Here is a 19,001-nt window from a genome sequence, read left to right as displayed (position 1 = left end):
ATTTTAATCTATTATTTGTAAATCTGAGTGGCAATGAAGAAATTTTAGGGCTCACAACTGACAAGTAATAGAATGATATCCTTATCTGGCAGAGCTACTGGAAAGATTATGCATAGCAAATATTAAATTATTTGAACAAGAGTCTCTTACCAACATGTATTACTTTTAAGTGTCATGGAACCGGAGACCTTTCTCACAGCCCCAGGGCCTAGAACAGATATGTAATATAAAGTGTTGAATAAATAAGTGAGGGGGAAAAGGAGGACAAAAGAAGTTTTAAGTAGCATTTATTAAATTTGGTTGTCAAAACACGATTTGCAGTTAATATGTGCTAACATTTAGATTTGGCATTTAAGAAAAGAGGCTGTAAAATGTATTAAGGTTTAATTTTCACTCTGTAGGAAATACCAATAAAAGAAAATTCTCCATTATCTACTTGTACTGTTCAATATGGCAGCTACTCGCAATATGCAGCTATTCAATTAAAATGAAAAACTCAGTTTCTCAGGCACACCAGCCACATTTTAAGTGCTCGAGGGCCACGTAGCTGGTTGCTGTGTTTGGAGAGCACAGAGAGAGCGCACTCCTATCGCTATAGAAGCTTCTAGTGGGCAGCGCAAGAGAAGCAGAAACGCAAACATCTCCAGGGGCCCGTCAAGTGACGCTGAAGGGACAGTGAGAGGCGGGGCTTGGTGAACCGGACACAGCACGTGCTCCACCCTCGAGGGCGGCAGTCCCCACGCCAGCTGACGGTCACCTGTAGGGACGCAAGCCCGCTATTATCAGATACCCTTAAATTATTATTCAAGAAAACGCAGTCAGATTTTGTGTGAAGTCACTTATTAAATACTGCCAACTAATTCAATTTAAAAAACAGGCAACTTCCTCCCTTCACAAAAGAAAAACAACCCCTCAAAACCAAAAACACGTACGCCAGCTATGCCAGGGAACCGGGGTTTTGTTGTTTTAAGCAGAGAAGCAGCAAAGAATTAAGAATTACTACTAAAAGCAGGAAAGTCGGGACACAAGTGCGTCATAACCGCTGGCATGGAGACTACTGCTGACCAGTGGCTGTCCCCCCCGCCCCACCCCAGAGGAGAGCCCACGAGCAACTGACGGACTCTCCTGGACTGCGCTCAAACTACGAGTTGAAAAATATCTCCTACATAACCCAGAAATGTGATCGTTTTTGCCTTTTTAGGGAACTAGCAATTTCATATGATTCAACCTAATAGCTCCCTCTTAGTCAAAGACTTAACACTAAGCTGAATTCTTCTATATGAGAATAATTCAAATCGTTAATTAAGTCCCAGTGTAATGGTGATTTGCCCATGATCACAGTTTGTCAGAGGCAGAGGGAAAAAAATTCAAGATTCCTCGTCCAGTGCTCTTCACTTGCATCATAATTGCATTTTAAACATAATGAAGCAATTCGGACGTCTTTTCAAGTGGGTAAATGTGCACTATCCCAACTTAAAATATTTACAGCTATTTAAGAAGACGTAGCATGTCCAGTACACGTCCACTACAGGAGCTGACGAGGTGTTGAGAAGAAGCCTACACCCAGTGAGGGAATGATGATTCACACTGGGCTTGGTTTTCTCCGAGATTTTTCTTAGAAACAAGAGCCACCCACAAGTTTTTGGTATGCGTTGAGTAAGGTAAAGTGAATGACAGTTAATATAATAAAGACTTTTATGAAAGTGTCTTGTTTTTGTTTTTCTCATTTACTGCATAACTTGTTTTTCGCTGAAACAATACGACTGTCAATCCCTTACCAAATTTTCACTTCATCAGGAAGAACATATCCCCAGCATTCCCGACAGTATCTATTTACCTGTTTACTAAACAACGCAAACTCTCAACCGTCTGAAATGTAAATATCTTACCTCACAGCCAGAATATTTTCACTATCTTATGCAGTTTCCTTTCTGTTATATTCTTTCCTTATGTAATCTACGTATGATCGTGAACTTGAAGGCACGTTCAGTGGGTGTCTTTAACCCAAGCAGTGGCAGCACTTCTAAGTCACCAGCACGCGGGTGGCGAGTACAACAGATGCCCCAGACTGGAAGGGAGCGGGAAGGCAGCACACACGAACTGTCTCTGAGGCATCCGAGAAGACAGGATAGCTAAGGTCTGCCCTGCCTGATGTTTTTGTTCAAATAGTTATACACTTTGGTCACTTGCAACTTATCTATTGCAGTATTTTTTTTTTTCCATGAACTGAAGTCAGGCATGATTTCTTCTATAATTTGATGAAAGCAAACTGCTTTCACCTTGGAAAGTTTGGATTCCAACACGAGTGTGTGTGTGAGGGGGAAGGGGAAGGGGAAGGGGAAGGAGGGGGCAGGAGAGAGGACAGGGAAAGGCAGGAGGAAAGGATGGCGTTTGATGGAAGAAACCCTTTGCTGATGATGCTTTTTGCGATAATCAAATACTCTAGTCACCGTTTTAGTACAAGTATAAAGAAATACATGAGAAAAAAATGTTTCACTAATTAGGACCAATCACTACTTCTCAACATATGACCAAGTACTACTCTTTCTACGCTGGAAATGAAATCGCCCTGAACTCCAATGGATGATGAATGACAAAAACAAGTTTCATTCTTAAAGAACGTTTCAATTTATTTCTCTCCTCCAAACTCCAACAAAAATAAAAAGCCTAAATTATTTGGTGTGGTTCTCAGGGGTTGGGGGGAGAAAGCTTATCTATCAAAGGACTAGTAATATTTATAACTTAATATTCAAAAGAGGAACAAGGAAATTCTTTGGTATTCAGATTCATGCCAATAAATTTGCATTTAAAAATATTAAAGATGAAGTCTATGGCCATGCTCCCCTGAAGAAGCCCGATCCTGTCTGATCTTGGAAGCTAAGCAGGGTTGGGCCTGGTTAGTAGTTGGAAGGGAGATCACCTAGGAAGACCAGGTGCTGTAGGTGTAAAAAATAAATAAATAAAAAATAAGGGATTGTAAGCTGACAAGGTCCTTGCAATCTCAACCAAGGGTTGCCTCATCTAAAAAAAAAAAAAAAATTCATTTACATATATCAAGGTGGGCAAGAAGTTGGCCTTTTTGCACTATCTATCTATCTATCTATCTATCTATCTATCTATCTATCATCTATCTATCTATCTATCTATCTATCTATCATCTATCTATCTATCTATCTATCTATCTATCTATCTATCTATCTATCTCAAAGACGAAAGCGAACCTATGGTCCACAGAATGACCGGGGATAATGCTCAGCCCAGAAAGGATGCACCACGGCACGCTGTGTCAGGCTCTGAAACCAGACTGGTTTTAAGTCCCAGCGCTACCATGAGGTGCAATCTCAGTCACGTTAATCAACCTCGTTGACATCTTGGTGCCTTCATGGGAAAAAATGAGGATTATAACAAAAATAGGAGGGATAATCTTAATAAAACACTAAGTAAATGGCCTGTCCCATAATATGTATTCAGTACATTTTAGCTGTTATTACAGTTACTGCTATTGCTCAAGTAGCCATACTGAACAGAAATGAATGAAAGTTATTTAAATAAACACAACTTTGAATAAATTATCTGGTTCACCAACCGGATTTTAAAACCGAGATTTACAGAATCTGTGTCATCCTTGATTTATTCTGATGGGGGATATTTGGCTATATCATATTAAAAGCACTTTCTTTGATGTCCTCTGATGTTTTCAAGGATAAGAAAATTTCTTTCTAAATGCCACTTGGCTGCAGGTAAAACATGCGATGTGCATGGAAGTGCTAATTAAAACTAATTATAATTTAACCAAAGCACCAAAAGACATAAAAATATGGTAGCTTATTACAGTTTGGGGTAACTGTTCATCTGATTCAAAAAATTCACTGAATTTTAGATGTAGACAAAATATTTTTGGATTTAATCCTTAGGGCATTCAATTCAATCTCTCATATGACTTTGAACCAGTAGTGACCAGAACATGTGTCTGAGTTGAACAAAAGTAGAAAAATGCATCTGAGCAGAACATCTTCAGTTATGCAGGGAACTCAATGACCATTTTTAAAGTAAGTCTTGAAAGCCATCTGTCCATCTTCCTCATCGTATTAAATGTGATTCAGGGAGGCTGTGTAATCGCCCTCTCAGGCGACAGGCCACCTTCAGGCAACGGCGCAGTGGGTACGACGCAGTGGAGACACTCTCACCCTCCCCTCCCTTACTGCGAACGCGTTTGACTCTGACCAGCGTCCCCATTTTTCACCTCCTCGCCCTTTTTAGTTGATTCTTCTAGACTGTCTAAATAGCTCTGGATCATTTCATATGCATTATTTTACTTCGGTGTCCAAATCGGGAAATGCCTTCGGGGAACATTCAATAAAAACACTTAGGCCCGCCCCTACCCATAATCTCTAAAGGTTAGTTTAGGCTTTTACATCCTGTAAGTACTTTGCCCAACACTTACCTCTACTGACCCTCATAAACTTCTGTGTGTGGGGTGAGGTACAGGGGTCAATTTAGACAGCCGTTAGAGATCCTGACACCACTACATGGAAGTCATGTCACCATCCATTTCTTCTCCCAGATTACATTTTTTTTTTTTTTAATTTTCTTTTCCCATCAGATGCTACTCAGATGACTTTCATAAACAGAAAATACGTTTTGCCTAAGTACCAACTCCAGGGCCCCCACCGGCTAAGTCAGCAGCTCCTGCCTTCTGCTTCCCAGGGGATCCCACGACGATGCGGGACTCAGGAACGACGGGACGAGACAGTCCACACCACGCGCTCTTCCCCAGCTCCCCCCAGTGCAGCCAGCGCAAGGCAAAGTCTGTCCATGGGACAGTCCAAGGTTACACGCTCCAGGGGCAACTGGCCCTACAACTCTGTCTTCTGGCATAATCCATTCAACAACTGCCCCTACAACTGCCCCTACAACTGTCTTCTGGCATAATCCATTCAACAACCGAGTTAGGCAGGAACGAGTGAGAAAATACGGAGAACAAATATGTGCACGTATATCCGAATAAACACGTTCTCTCCCAAACATGCCAGGTTTCTCCTGGTCAATACTTAGTGCCAAGAAAGAAATGAATAAGGATTTGAACTTGCTGCATTTTTATACAGATCCAAATGAGCATGTAGATGACTAAAGGGAAGTGGGCCTCGAGTTTCACACATACACAAGGCAGGGGTTAAAGTGTGGAGTGTGTTTGGCAAAAGCGGCTTAGGTGTGAAATGAACTTGGTGGTTTAAAGTGAGCCTTGACATGTCTGTAACAGACGGTGCGGTAATAACCTTCACAACACTGAAGATCAGGTCAGACTCCTGAACCCAGAGCTCTCGCCACCACGAAGGGGCTGTCTTCTCAACTGATGCACGTTAGGGAACGCGTATTTTCTGCAAGGCGAGATCTGAAGGAAACACGTTAAAAAAAATGAAAACAGGCTCATGTAACTGAGTTTAAGGAGTGACTAAAGGATTTCAAAGTGCGTGTGTAGGAGGAGAAATGAATGTGGTAACATAGCCACAAAAGCTGACTTAACAGGATTTAGACAGTACAAGGCTAGAAAAATTACTGTGATGAGAGTACTTTCCAATTTTCATATTTATTGTATTATAAATGGGAAGCTTATAACCGGAATGATTTAAAATGGTTTAAAGCTAAGTATCTAAGATAATCGAGCAGTCCCAACTGCTAACTTTCTCATCAATTTCTCTAACTCCTAAAAATACTTAGGTTAGAGATTAAATAAGCTGCTTATGACAGAAGCAACGTTTCTCCAGCCAGCCACTGTGCTATATACTGCAAGTATGAATCATTTTTCCAAATTAAAATGGCTCTGATCCTATGACTATGTGATGGGTGCCAACAGATTACAACCATAGGATCAAACGACTTCTATTCAACAAATTTAAAAATACCGTTCTGCAAAATTCCACTTGCCTCTGAGTAGAAATCAGAATTATTAGTTGCATATCGTGTCAAACCGTAGGAAGCGACTCAGCCCTCTACTAACCAAGACACTGTTGCTATGGTGACTAAGCAACTACAGCAAATGGCTACTTCATTAGTGACACCATGAAGCTATAAATGTTGGAATAATAGATGGGAATAATCTGGCGGTATGTGGCTGCCAATGTGACTGAGACTCAGGAAGAATTTCTGAAGAGATAAAGTAAGTTTTACTACGTTCCTTCAGCAACCTTAGAAAATTAAGAGGTTCTGGTGCTGATGAGAACCGAACTGAGCAGGGCACTTGGAGGAGTGGTGAGGCCCAAGGCGGCGTGCTCTTTCAGGACCAGCTGTCGTGGGGCTGACACCGGTGTCAGAGAGCGAACGCCACTCACACTGTCATTTAGGACAGCTGACTCAGTGCTCAGACCGGTACTGTGACCGGGCTTCAGGTCACCCGGGCTCGCTCTCTCTCCATCAGGAGGATACAGAGCGGGGTGGGAAAGATTTCTGCACGGGTTTCGACTTGGAAGAATTTAAAATTTACATTCAGGAATGAAAGTAAAAGTTAGATATAAACTTCTTTGATACGGTGACAAAAAATTAATGCTAGGATTAGGAGGAAGAAGAGGAATAGGAGGGAGCGGGAGGGAGGGAGGGAGGGCAGGAGGGGACAAGGGGAGAGGGGTAAGTGGTGCCCAGGTCGGCAATGGGCGTAAGAGCGTTTGTGTGGCAGCCTGAGCTGTCAGGGGCCCGCTGCTGGAACGGGGACTGCGGCCAAGAGCTCCCTGGAAAAAACGAGGGTTCATTCCAGCAGCAACGAGGAGAACGAACCAGGGCAGGAGACTGGTGTCAGGGAGGACAACCCACAGCGGGTGAAGAGAAGCGACAGGCACCAGCGAGCTGAGGGCGGTGTGTGAGTACCGTGCACATGACACTGAGGCCAACAGGGTTCTGGAGACCGAGTACAAGCCGGACCCAGGGTCAGGTGGACGAAGCCAACGTGAAGAAGCTACAAGCTGGTGGCGCAGTGGGCAAGACAGACTCGCACCTGGGAGCTTCTTGAAGCCCAGAGTCCTCGCCATTCCTGGGACTTGCCCATGTCTTCCCCGCCACCCCACCCCTTCTCTTGCCTGGCAAACTCCTGCCGTGGCCATCGCCTCCCCCAGCAAAGCCACCCTCACGCCCTAGGGCTGCTCCGCTTCCCTGTCCTTCACTCATCCCTCCTGCAGCTCTCAGGAGAGGACCACCGTATCCCCACAGCCACAGCGTTTAGAGAAGGGAAAAACGATCTGTCATGTTACTCAATGACATTTCACCTACCACCTCGGCCTGCCTACTGTCTGTCCGGGACTGTGTTAACGACTGATGCTCACTTCTTTTACAGTCCGTTAGCAAAAACTGTAATAGAAACCCCCAATGAAAGCGCATGAAGCAAGATTATCACAGAAGAAACCCAACTCAAGCAAAATTTTCTGATGCTGGTTTTCTTCAAACAGTTTGAGGTATAACTGACACACAATAAACTACAGATGCTTAACGTGTACAATTTGATAAGTTTTCACACATGTATATACCTGTGAAACTTGTGATATTTATTTTAGAAAAACGGCCCAGCCTGACAACCTAGGCTCCTCAGTGCTGAATTTTGTTTTCCTTGTGGAAGAATCAATAAATCCACAGTGGATACATATATTTTAAGTGACTGTCTATCTCTGATCAATAATTTCAGAAATTTAGGGACATAAGTTTTATTTTATATTTTTAATCAGAATTACTATGAACATACATATTTATATCTAACTTCTAAATTTCATATGCTAATGAAATATTTTTTAAAAGTCAGTATACATGTTCAGGCAATATAATGACATACTTAAAAAAAAAGAGAAACAACTGAACAATGACAGGCCAAAAACAGTGCAAATACACAAAAGTGGCTCACCTATATTTTCGCTATGTAATATTTTTTAAAGGAAAAGCATTTGCAACAGCAAAACTTATACGAATATACAAAGCAACCCTTACCAAAAATGTTCAACCCTGTATGAAGAAAACTACACATTGTTACTAAAAGATATAAAACGAGGCTTAAACAAACGGAGAGGACAACTGTGTTTCCGAATGGGAAGATTAAATATGCTAAGAAGCTAATTCTTCCTAGAGAAGTCCACGGGTTTAAAATAAAAATTTTTTACTGGAATTTTTTGAATTAAAAAAAAAAAACTGTGCTAAAATTAGCATGGAAGACTAAACAGGTAAGAAGAATTACGAAAAAAAATTAAAGAACAATAATAACGGGGATCATAATATTCTAGGCATTAAAATATGTTATTAAGCCACAATCATTAAAATGGTACCTTTCTGGTATAAAATTAGAGAGATGAAGTAGAAAAAGCTGTTTAGAAACAGACACCATGATGTGTAAGAATGAAATTTATGATCGAGTGGCATCGGAATTCTCTGAATAAGGGAAGAGAGATTCAGATTCAGATCATGTGCTTGAGAGGAAAAACTCCGCCTCGAGCTTATGACGGCAGGGAAAGGCGCCCACAAGCAGGCGGGCTTAGGAGACATCTGCGCGAACAGTAACCCATAGCATATTTTAGAGCTAACGTTACAACGTGACAAACACGCTCTAATCATTCTGATCAGGTAACGCAGTCCCGTGGTACAGAATCTGTAAGGTACAAAGGGATACATGATTAAAACTAAGTCTGTCTGAGACATCCAGATCCTCTCCCTGGAGGCAACCGGTGACACAGTTTCTTGAGTGCACTTCAAGGTGCATTTGATGGCACTTCACCTTTAAATAAGTCGTTGGGTGGACATGTTTGGCCTCTGCTCTCTAATAACTGCTGACTTTGGGAGACAGCTTGTCAAAGGCCAATGTTACTCCCGTGGAAGATTTAATTGTTGGTGAGGTATTGAAGGGATAAGAAATCACCATACTTAGAGTTAATCACAGTTTTGGGGCATTTTATCTCCACATAAAGGTAATAAGTAGAAACATAAGCCAGTGACTTGGAAAACAGACTTTTGAGAGGGTTTTGATTGCCGATGAAAGAGTGGCCGGGTTGTTTGGAAACTGCACCTCCTTCCTAAGAATTATCGCCAGACTCATATTTCTCAAAATGTGCTCCAAGGACCACTGACATCAGAATGTCTGGGTTGCCTTTTAACAAGGCATATCTCTAGTCTCAACTCAAGACCTATTGAGTCAATGGGGGCTGGGCCCTAGGATCAACATCTTTAGTAAAGTTGCCAGGGGATTTGCACACACACGTAAGTCTGAGAACAACTAGGTACATCAGCCCCAGAAACACAGAAACCCTGTCTATCTTTCTCACTGGAGCACGGGGCCTAGCACAACACCTGACAAAAAAAGGTATTCCTTAATACACGGTGAAGGTTTAAGAGTGCACACAGAGACTGGCTGCAGAGTATCTTGGTATGCTGTCAACACTCAGCTGATTTTGAAACTGTATGCTTCATCCATGATAGAAAAGAAACAAACTGTGGCAATCGACAGCTTCATCGAGTTCGTTTAGCTGCATGACTCAGTTTCACAGCAAAGCACATGGAAAGATGTCAGGGAATTTAATTAGTAATACTCCGTTATCTATCCGAGTTTCAGACACACGACACAAGTGTATCATGTTAACAAGGACCAAATGACCCAAAGAAAGGTTTCCAAAATGAGGTATTCTACATATGTTCTATTTCATGCTTTAATAAATACAGCGACATCTGCCCTAAGCAGAACCAGGAAAGAAGCAAATAAAGAGCATCTCAGGAACCAAAACAGCTGTCACGAGGCCGCAGCTGCGGGCTCCTGACTCACAGGCCGGACCGTCAGACCTTCGCTCAGTCTATTCAGTCCCCTTTAACACACATTATTCATTCTAATAGAATTTTAAAACTGGTTTCCTAGCTCACAGGAAATTAAAACCACTAAATCAGAACAAAGAAATGGCTGCGACAGACAGTAACACAATCAACATGACAAACTGATGGCTGTTAAGAGGGCAGTGAAGGACTACACAGAACAATCAGAGAACTCACAAAGGGCGATACTCTGCGGCCAGCTTGTGTCAGGGTGAGTAACCCGACCTTCCCGACAGGATCCGAAGGCATCCACCACATCATTCAAAAGCAGGCGTTCGCGAGAGTTAGAGAGAAGGCTAAACCATGTGCCCACGAAAGCAAGAAGTATGGACGTGGGTACAACGGGTAATAAACCTTAGAGAGATTTTCACTTATTAAAGCTAATTAATAAGTGAAAAAAAGTCACAGACTTTTAAGAAGAATTTAGTAACATCCCTTTGGAAAACTCTTAGAAACTACTCATGTACCAAACCAGTAGAGGTAATTTTCAAACAAAACGTCCTTAAAAAAAATCATTTCAGTTATTTCTTTGTTGACATTGCTGGCAATAGTTACTCTCATGTTCTATATCTGAAGGGCTATATAGTGTTATATAGTATACTGTCATTTAGCCATTTAGAATCCACATGGGGATTACTTCTAGAAAAGTCAGGGTGCTGTATTCTAGGAGTTACCTTCGTGTTGAAGAATAATTCTTTATGAAAAAGGAGTGTCTAAAGTTTATATAACAAAAAATAGTGCTACTGAAATGCACTAAAAATAACAAAAACAAAGTATAAACGAATAATTTAATGAGCTGCAATAAACGCCATATGGCCTTCAATGTCATTATGTAATAAGTATTGAAAATTCTGTGAACAATAGCATTTGGTCTTCACCGCCCCCACCCCCTCCAAACCTGGCGCGCGGACCAGGCAGCGCTGGTAAACAGCAGATTTGTACATTAAGTTTAGATATTCCACGTCGTGTGAGCCTCATGAAGTGTACGCGTGTGTGAGTGTCCTCCTATAGAACTGCGCCATTAAGCGCTAGAGGATCAAGTGCAGTTCATGAAGCACGATGAGTATTTTCCAAACTACACAGAACGCTGCACATCAAAGAACAAATTAGCGAGAGTGAGCAACTCGAGGACAGGGAAAAGGTCTCACCGATTTGCGGCTGAGTGCCCGGCACATAGCAGGTGTTCGGCGTTTACATAGCTTTGGGAAGCCTGGGCTGTGGAACCTCCGGTGCTGCGGCGTAAAATACTGACTCAAGGGAAAACTCTGCTCACCCTGTAGCGTTAATGTTGGTTGCAACCAGCAACCGCATCTTAATTCTGTGTCCACACTGTAACACAGGTAGTGTGGGCCATGCCAAGGACATTTTAAAGAGAAAGTTATTTGAGATTTTAAAATTAACTCAGGAATATCTGTAAATCAAATATAAGTTAATTCAATTTTATGAGACTTTTGACAAATAAAAATTAGAATTTAACAAAGGAAAAAAACACACACCTGTTAATCTTCAGATAAATCTCCAAATGTTTTTCATAAGCTAAAAAGATTATGAAAAACATCTGCTCATGCAACAACTATTTACCAACCAGCATTGTCACGTAGCAGGCGCTATGCTAGGTGACAGGGTTACCGTCACTGAGTCATAATAAGTAATAAAGACAGTGCTATACAGTAGTAAGTGCCAAGAATACAATAAAACTGGTAACGACTCAGCAAGTATCTAGGCGGTGGGGAGAAAGATGAACGACGCTACCTAAGAGTGGGCAGGAAGGGCCTGTGTCGGGAGGCGACACTTGACCCGAGAACTGCAGATGGAGAGGAGGCTCAAGCTTTCAGATCTGCTGAAAGGCAAGTACTAAGGTTGAAGGAAGGGCCTTGACATGGGACTGCGCTTGTCTAAGAGACAAAATAGCAGCCATCCGGGCTGCTGCCTAGTGAATGAGAGAGGAAGAAGCTTCCAGATCAGGTCCCAGAGTTGGAAGGCGGGTCCTTCAGGGTCTTGTGAATTCTAAGCAGGGAGCGGAAATGACTCTGACTGCTATGTGAAGAATGGCCTACAGGGGGCAGCAGGGAGCCACTAGTTAGGAGGCTACCCCAGCAGTAGAGGGCGGGCCAGCCTCACCCACAGGCACCCTGTGCTGTCACAAGGCGCCTGCACTTGGTTTAATGCAATGCTGTCACCATTTTGAAATTCTTAATTACTTATGAACAAGGGGCACTTATTTTCATATTTTTGTTTTGCAATACTCTCTGCAAATTACGTAATCAGACCTAAATGCAGGTGAATGAAGAAGGCAGCTTACACTAGTGCTGTAGCAGGTCGGGGGTAATAGTGGTAGAGGTGAAGATGGACTGGATGTGTCTTGTCAAGTGAGTGGAAACGGGGAGACCGGGGGATGAGCTGCACTAGGGGTGAGAGGGTGGGAAACAACCAAGGGCAGCTGCCGGGAGTGTTGCATGCATATGAGCGTCAAGGTCAGGAGAGGAGTCTGGGCTGGAGACAATCTAGAGTTGCCGAGTATACAGCTTTTAAGTGGACAGGGTTGCTTAGCAAGACAATGTAGGGGGAAAGCATTCCAGAGATAAGTAGGAGCTACAAAGACTAAGTCAGGCAGGAGGAAAATTCCAGAGGATCGCAGTAACCAAGGGAGGAGAGTGCACTCAGGGCAGAGCCCTGAGGGAGATGTAGCAAACTCCCTCGGGGTAAAATATGCTCTATCAGCGCCTACTGGATTGTCCGTCTATTCGGTCTAACACCAAAATACCCCCAGTCGGCCCTCTGTTCACCCACCGGGCTGATCCACCACAGTTCCTAACACACTCGTGGTGACTTGCCGTGCTGTCCCCCCTACAATCCCTTCCTCCCCGTCCCTGTGTACTGAAAGGCTGTGATTTCTTTCGCTGACTTCGCCTAATCTGCATTTTCTGAAAGCAGGTATTTACTGGCATTGCCAACCTCTCATATTGCATATAACAGTATAATATCCTTAATTATTATTTAATACCCATGTATGATCCCTTTCCTAAAACAGATAAGCTCTAGTTGCTTTTTAATGTTACACTGCTTACAGTACATTAGATGCTCAAAAAATATCCGCTGAACAAATGAGTAATAAATGACGCTTTGAAGCTCTGAAAGGTGGGGAAGTAACAGAAGCAGATAAATCAACTTGGCAAGTAACAGCTTAAAAAGGAATGACTCATTGTGATCGAAGTCCCGGCAGCCTGTAAGACAGGAGGCATAAAGCCTAAGTCCCGGACCTTTCATTCCATCCTTTCTTCATTCGACAAATACTCACTGTGCACCTATCAGGTGCGGGCCCTTTTCCAGTCGTCAGAGAAACACCGGTGAATAAGGAGCCCAGCCTGCCCCAGGGAGCTCTCGGCTTCACCCGCGTATTTTGTTTTGTCTGAGATCATCACGACACTTTAATATTAATTCCATCCTTTCAGTTTTCCTCAAATATATAAAGCATTAGAAGAAAAGGGTTTTAGACATTCTAAGGCCTTCCAAGTCACAAAACATCAGCCACAATATGTGACAGCTGTAATATATTACAGCATATTAAAGAGAAGTAGATCTTCAAAACGATAGGACTAGTTCATCAAAACAATTCAAAGCATTACAGATTTCACATAAACTTCACAAAAGTAAAATAATGAACTCCACAGGCATGTAAAAATCACTTAATGTTCTACCTCTCTCCTGCAGATATGTGGAGCTTTGAAATTTAAGTTACTATATCAAAGCTCGTTTTTAAGTTAGGATCTGCAATTTGATAAAATCTGATAAAATCTGAAACAATGAAGCAGTTACACAGCTTACATACATCCCTAAGTGTTGTCCTGTTTACTCTGCCATGTAACAGAACCGCGGCACTCACGGTATTAGTTTAAGTTGTGGGGTACTGGGGCAAGGACCACCCCCCCAATACGAGAGGAGAGAAAGAGGACAAGCTCCCTTCCCTTTTCCTGTGACAGGCCAGGCAACCTCAGAAACCACTGCGGGCCGAAGAGGCAGCCGGTCACCCATCGAACCTGCTGGAATCGATCAGGGCCACCTTCAAATTCCGGCTTTGCCATTTATAAACTGGGAGCTGAGGCAAATCACCTAACTTCTCTAAGACTCACTTTTCTCATTTGTGAAAATGGAAATAAGGTTGGTTTGTTTGTTTTTTAAAGTAATGATAATGAACATCTAATGAATATGAAGGAAGCCATTTAAGAGTGGGTGGGTCCGTTCTGTAAGCTGACCTGTCCTGCTTGAAAATCAATTCCTTTAAGCAGTCTTTTAAAATGTTTAAAGTGTCTTTTCTTTCACTGCTTATCAGCTCAAGGATTCTCTTTAAAATTTGAATTTTCTTTCTAACATGCCCCACTGCGACTGCCTGAGTGTCTAGCAGGAGGGACAGACAGCATGTAGGCAGGCTACCTACGATCGGGTCCGCCTGCTTCTTGAAACTGGACTTACTCTGCTCCTCCTGGTGGTGAGAGGCCTGAGAATCATCATTCCTACTGATTCAACGTCGGGGATGTGCCCTCGTTCCCCAGGGAAGGAACCTGTGGCACCTTCCCTGGTCTTCACGTGCCGCGGGCGTCCCAGACCGAGGCTGACAACCCCGCTGCCTGACACGGCCGGGCCAGCAACCTGTTTTTAAGCCAATTGGTAAGACAATGGGACATGTCGGCCTGCAGCCAAGTGGACAGTGTAGCTCCTTTCAAGTCTGCCGTTCTACAGTGCACGGGGGTGTCACATGGACGGGGGACAGTCACATCAGACAGCAAAGATCGGTATGTTACTGGGATAATTTTCTGGAAGATGGCAGTAATGTCTTGCTTAACAAAATCTATCAATTATCAGGATTTCTGACAGATTAAAAATAAAAATCTATGAGGAATGACCACCTTTGAAATGTGTACAAAAGCACCAGAGGGACTGACTAGTCGTGATGGCCCCTATCCTGAGGGAGTGTGGCCACTTCTGGGGGTCACACTCAGCAAGTTGTAAATTTTCCCAACACATCTCCAACAAAGGTGGCTGGGCCAGATCCGCCCACCTGGCCTGGCTGGCAGAGATGGTTGTCCTGGTGACAAGTCCACCCACAAACTAAAAGAGACTACTCAATTTTGTGTTTAAGTCCAATCTAAAAATGGTATCATTTCAATGACTTTTCTTTCTCTCCCGCACACAAAAAAAGTATGCCCACTCAAATACCTTGACCAGGTAATCTAAGAGCCATCATTTCACATTTAGTAATAAAAGGCTTAAAATCAAATGCCCAGTTTGACATTTGCCCAGTCATTCTTAAAATGTAGTTAGAATCGACAGAACAGAAAGGATTAGGAAGGGATAAAAGGCAGATGTCTAATGCAGACATTACAGAGGGAAAGGAGTGAAAACAGGAGGAGCTGGGCAATAAAGAGAAACCTCCACACTTCACAGTTTTGCCTGACGTTAGCCCCGCTGACCTGCAACTGTGAGTGAACAAAGAGAATCTGTGTACTGCAGTATTTTTATCCTGCGAAGCTGGGAGGCTTTGTAGAAATACCACAAGCCAATACTGCTTCTCGGGACTTATAATTCGAACTTAGGCACAGTTAAATGCACTTTTTGAAAAGTAACAATTCAGGAAAGATTCATTCATCGAAGTATAAGTGCGAATCCTTAACTTTCAAATGCTGATTTTGGTCAACCACTCTACTCCCATCTATTGAACATAAAGCCGTTAGAGCAAAGATGAATGAGCTATAGTCCCCATGGACATAAACAAAAGTAATAACAGTAAAATAACGAACAAAATGTAACTAATATAATTAGGAAAGGTGCGGCAGGAGCTTGGTGGGGGTGGCGGCCATCCTGCGTGGAGAAAACGCTGGGGAGACTGCCCAGCTGAGCTGAACCGTGCGGGATGAACGGGCGTCTGACAGGCGGAAAAGCAAGGAGAGCCCGTGATGCACCTGGGCGGAGCGAAACGACTGAGCTGGACTGGCAGCAGCAGAAGGGGCCAGACCCCTGGGAACCCCAAAAGAGTGGGCAGAGAGGGGACCTTCTGCAGATGAGAAGTTTAGAGCGAGACAGCAGCCTGATCCCGAAGAACCTCCCCCTCCTCCTCCCATCTTAAAGGGAGAGCATCCGAGGCCCTGACTGGGGGAAACTCTGGAACCTGTTGCCTGTGCAGTCACGCTGGTGCTCTCATGCTTTACGCGCATTCATCACCTGGAAACCCTCGCGGAGGCAGAGCAGTAAATCAGAGGGCGGAGGGCAGTCTTGGCCGCCGAGCTCCCGCAGACGCCTCCTTGCGTTCCCTACGAAGACCCGTTTGTCCTCTAGGAAACGCGGGCAGAAGGCCTTTCCTAGCTTCTCATGGGGATTTCAGCCCACGGGTGCCTCTGCACTTTGGCTACAGCTATCTCTTTATAACACGTTTAAATTACCGTATTTTAATGAAGACGTCCAGCTTCTTTCACGTAATCAAGTGGTAATTAAAAAGGAGCAGTCCAAGGGACAAGGACATGGGAACGAGGGCACGCGGATGGCAGAGGAGGCTAGCTGCCGCCTGGGCTTAGCTCTTCAGAAGGACTTCTTGTTCCCAGGCCTTTAAAAAAAATCCTTGGTCATAAAAGACTTACAGCCTCACATTTTAAAAATCCCACATCTGGGTACCATGGGAGAGGCAGCAAAGTATCACTGCAGGAGAGGATGAGATGGTTGACGAAGATGGCCTGCGACAACTTTGGGGTTATCCTTTACACTTTCCAGAAAGATTCTGAACATCTAGTGGAAGGTTCATCAACTAAAAACCCACAGGTTTTCTGACATATGCACACAATCGATGGGGCCCACATCCTGGAGCCTTGGGGACCGAGAACAGAGTAGATGAAGAAGACTGTGAAGCAAGACCTAACTCGGAGACCATCTAGGTGGGTCTGAGCTGCCACCTTCAGGGGTTCTGTTCTGAAGAGGATGATTATCATGGAGCCCGTAACAAAGTCTTCTGCTTCTTCCTCTCAGTTCAGTTTATCTTTCTGATCTAGTTCTAATTTAAACTTTATGAAATTATCTACCTCGGGGCAGGGATTCAAAAAGAATCCTTGTATGCAAGTCCCTTCTATCGTAGGTGCGGCTGGGAATATCTCCAGCAGAGCTTTAGGAGGCATCCTTACTCAGGTAATTGTCACAGCGTAACTGTTCATTGTTATTGAGTACTCTGTGTCGGACGGTTCATATATTATGTAGTATTATTTTATTTAATCTTTATCATGACACACATAAATAACCGAAGACACAGAAAGGTCACGTGCTTTGCCCCACCCAGATCACAGTGCCATGAATGGAGAGGCCAGTCTCTGAAACCAGAGCCCAACCTTTCAACCACCCTCACCCTAATATCAAGGCCCCTTCGTAACAGAACTGCTTTCTAATAAAACTCCGGACATCTTTAGAGGGAAGTGATCAACGGTGCGAATGTCCCTGATGAGTACTTCCTATTCCTAAGATGCTTTCTAGTAAAAAAGATTTTGCTGCAGCTCTATGAATCCCTCCCCAGCATCCACTCCCCGCTCCCTATCGAGGAGCGGCCACGTGCTCTGGAGGGGACTGACTCCACCGCCTATACATCTTCACAGGTGGGCCCTACCTGTCCAGGTCTCTCAACTTCACTGGCACATTTATTGGTTCAGTGACAGACTCAAAACTCACATTAGCCCACTAAAGAAAGTGAAGGACTCTGTTTAATGGCAGGTTGAAGACAAGGTCATTTAATTCCCGGGGCTCCAGATGAATAAAGGGGCAGATAATCCTGGGAATCATTTTGCTACCGGGAGAAAAGCCAGCTTGAGCTTAGCCCAGCCGGAGAAAGACAAACCCAAGAAAACTAGAAACAGAGCTAGAACCCTGACGATACTGAAAACTTCTAGACAAAGCCGTGGCTAAAGCCCACAAAACCGCCGGATTCGATTTACATAGTCAGTGAATTCCTTTTGTTTTTAAGCCGGTTCACACTGGATTTTCTGACACCTGCTAAGGAAAGCATCCCGGTACATTAACCCTGAAGCTCACCATTCGCCAAAAATCCTGTTCAACAAAAAGTGTTTCAACTAAGATCACCAGAAAGCTAAAATCCAATACCCCATTTCCTCGGTCAGAAAATGATCTTTACAGAATTCGGAGGTACTGCTATCACCTCAACTCTTATTGAGGATTAACAGAAAAATGTTTTTTAATAAAACTATTTTTAGTTTATGATTCATTTTGCTGTTTAATAGACTTTATATAAAAACGTAGGTGAAAACAATGGACACGTGCGCAGGCGTGTGCACGTGCGTGGGAACGATCAACCGCAGGTCCCAGCACAGTTCTGAGTGAATCAAAGAAGCAGAGTGCCATCGTCCCGATGTCTCTGCGCCTCCTTCTGCCGCTCCCTTCTACGTCAATCCATTTCAACCCAACAAGCGCTTCTGACATTTAATATCTGTAACACATTACGCTAAGTGCTGAGACTATAAAAAAGAAAGGAGGGAGGGAGAAAAGGACACAAACTAAAACAGTTCCTGTTTTTATGAAGTTCGTAATCTTGTAGGAGACGCACCTACGTACGTTCACCTGAATGGTAGGAAAACGGCATTTATATCCACTATGAGAGAAGAATAAATAAGCATGTGGGAGTGCAGGAAAGCGGGGTGGCAGGCCCCAGCTGGCGTGGGGAGCAGGTGCTCTGAGGTGGTCTCCCTGAGTAAGTGACAACTGGCTGGTCACTGGAGGATCTTGATGGAAGAGAGAGGAGGCGTTCTGGGTGGAGGATTTGGCACGTAACCAAGGCACGAGAAGAAGTGGCTCGCACACCTGGGACAAGTTCCAGTGTGATACGACCACCCGGCGTCCACGTAAAGGAGAATACCGGAAAATGAGGCCGGAAAGGGAGACGAGAGCCAGAGTTCAAAAAGTCGAACGTCATTAGGGACAGGCAGTCGGAGGAGGTCCCTGAAACGTGTACGTTTAGGACATGTCAAGTCCTGAATTGCCAATTCTCTTCTCAAACACTTCTATTTTGATGTCACCTACACCTGGAAATCTCCATGTTTCTATTCCTCCCCCCACCATACAGTCAGGAAATAGATTTTTTAGAGAGAGAGAGAAAGAGAGAGAGAGAGAGAGAGAGAGAGAGAGAGAGAGAGAGAGAG

At 43.7% G+C, this 19,001-nt stretch overlaps 1 protein-coding gene and 1 pseudogene across 1 annotated transcript in view; one reads left to right on the top strand and one right to left on the bottom strand.

The window, feature by feature from the left end:
• The window catches only part of GTF2F2 (general transcription factor IIF subunit 2), a 112,875-nt gene that overhangs the window by 26,850 nt on the left and 67,024 nt on the right, over positions 1–19,001 (bottom strand). The window lies entirely within an intron of this gene.
• On the top strand, positions 2,827–2,945 carry LOC112482215 (annotated as a pseudogene).

This window comes from Pteropus alecto, unplaced genomic scaffold, assembly GCF_000325575.1.
Source record: "Pteropus alecto unplaced genomic scaffold, ASM32557v1 scaffold35, whole genome shotgun sequence".
Classification (NCBI taxonomy): domain Eukaryota; kingdom Metazoa; phylum Chordata; class Mammalia; order Chiroptera; family Pteropodidae; genus Pteropus; species Pteropus alecto.
This window is presented reverse-complemented; position numbering and strand designations above follow the sequence as displayed.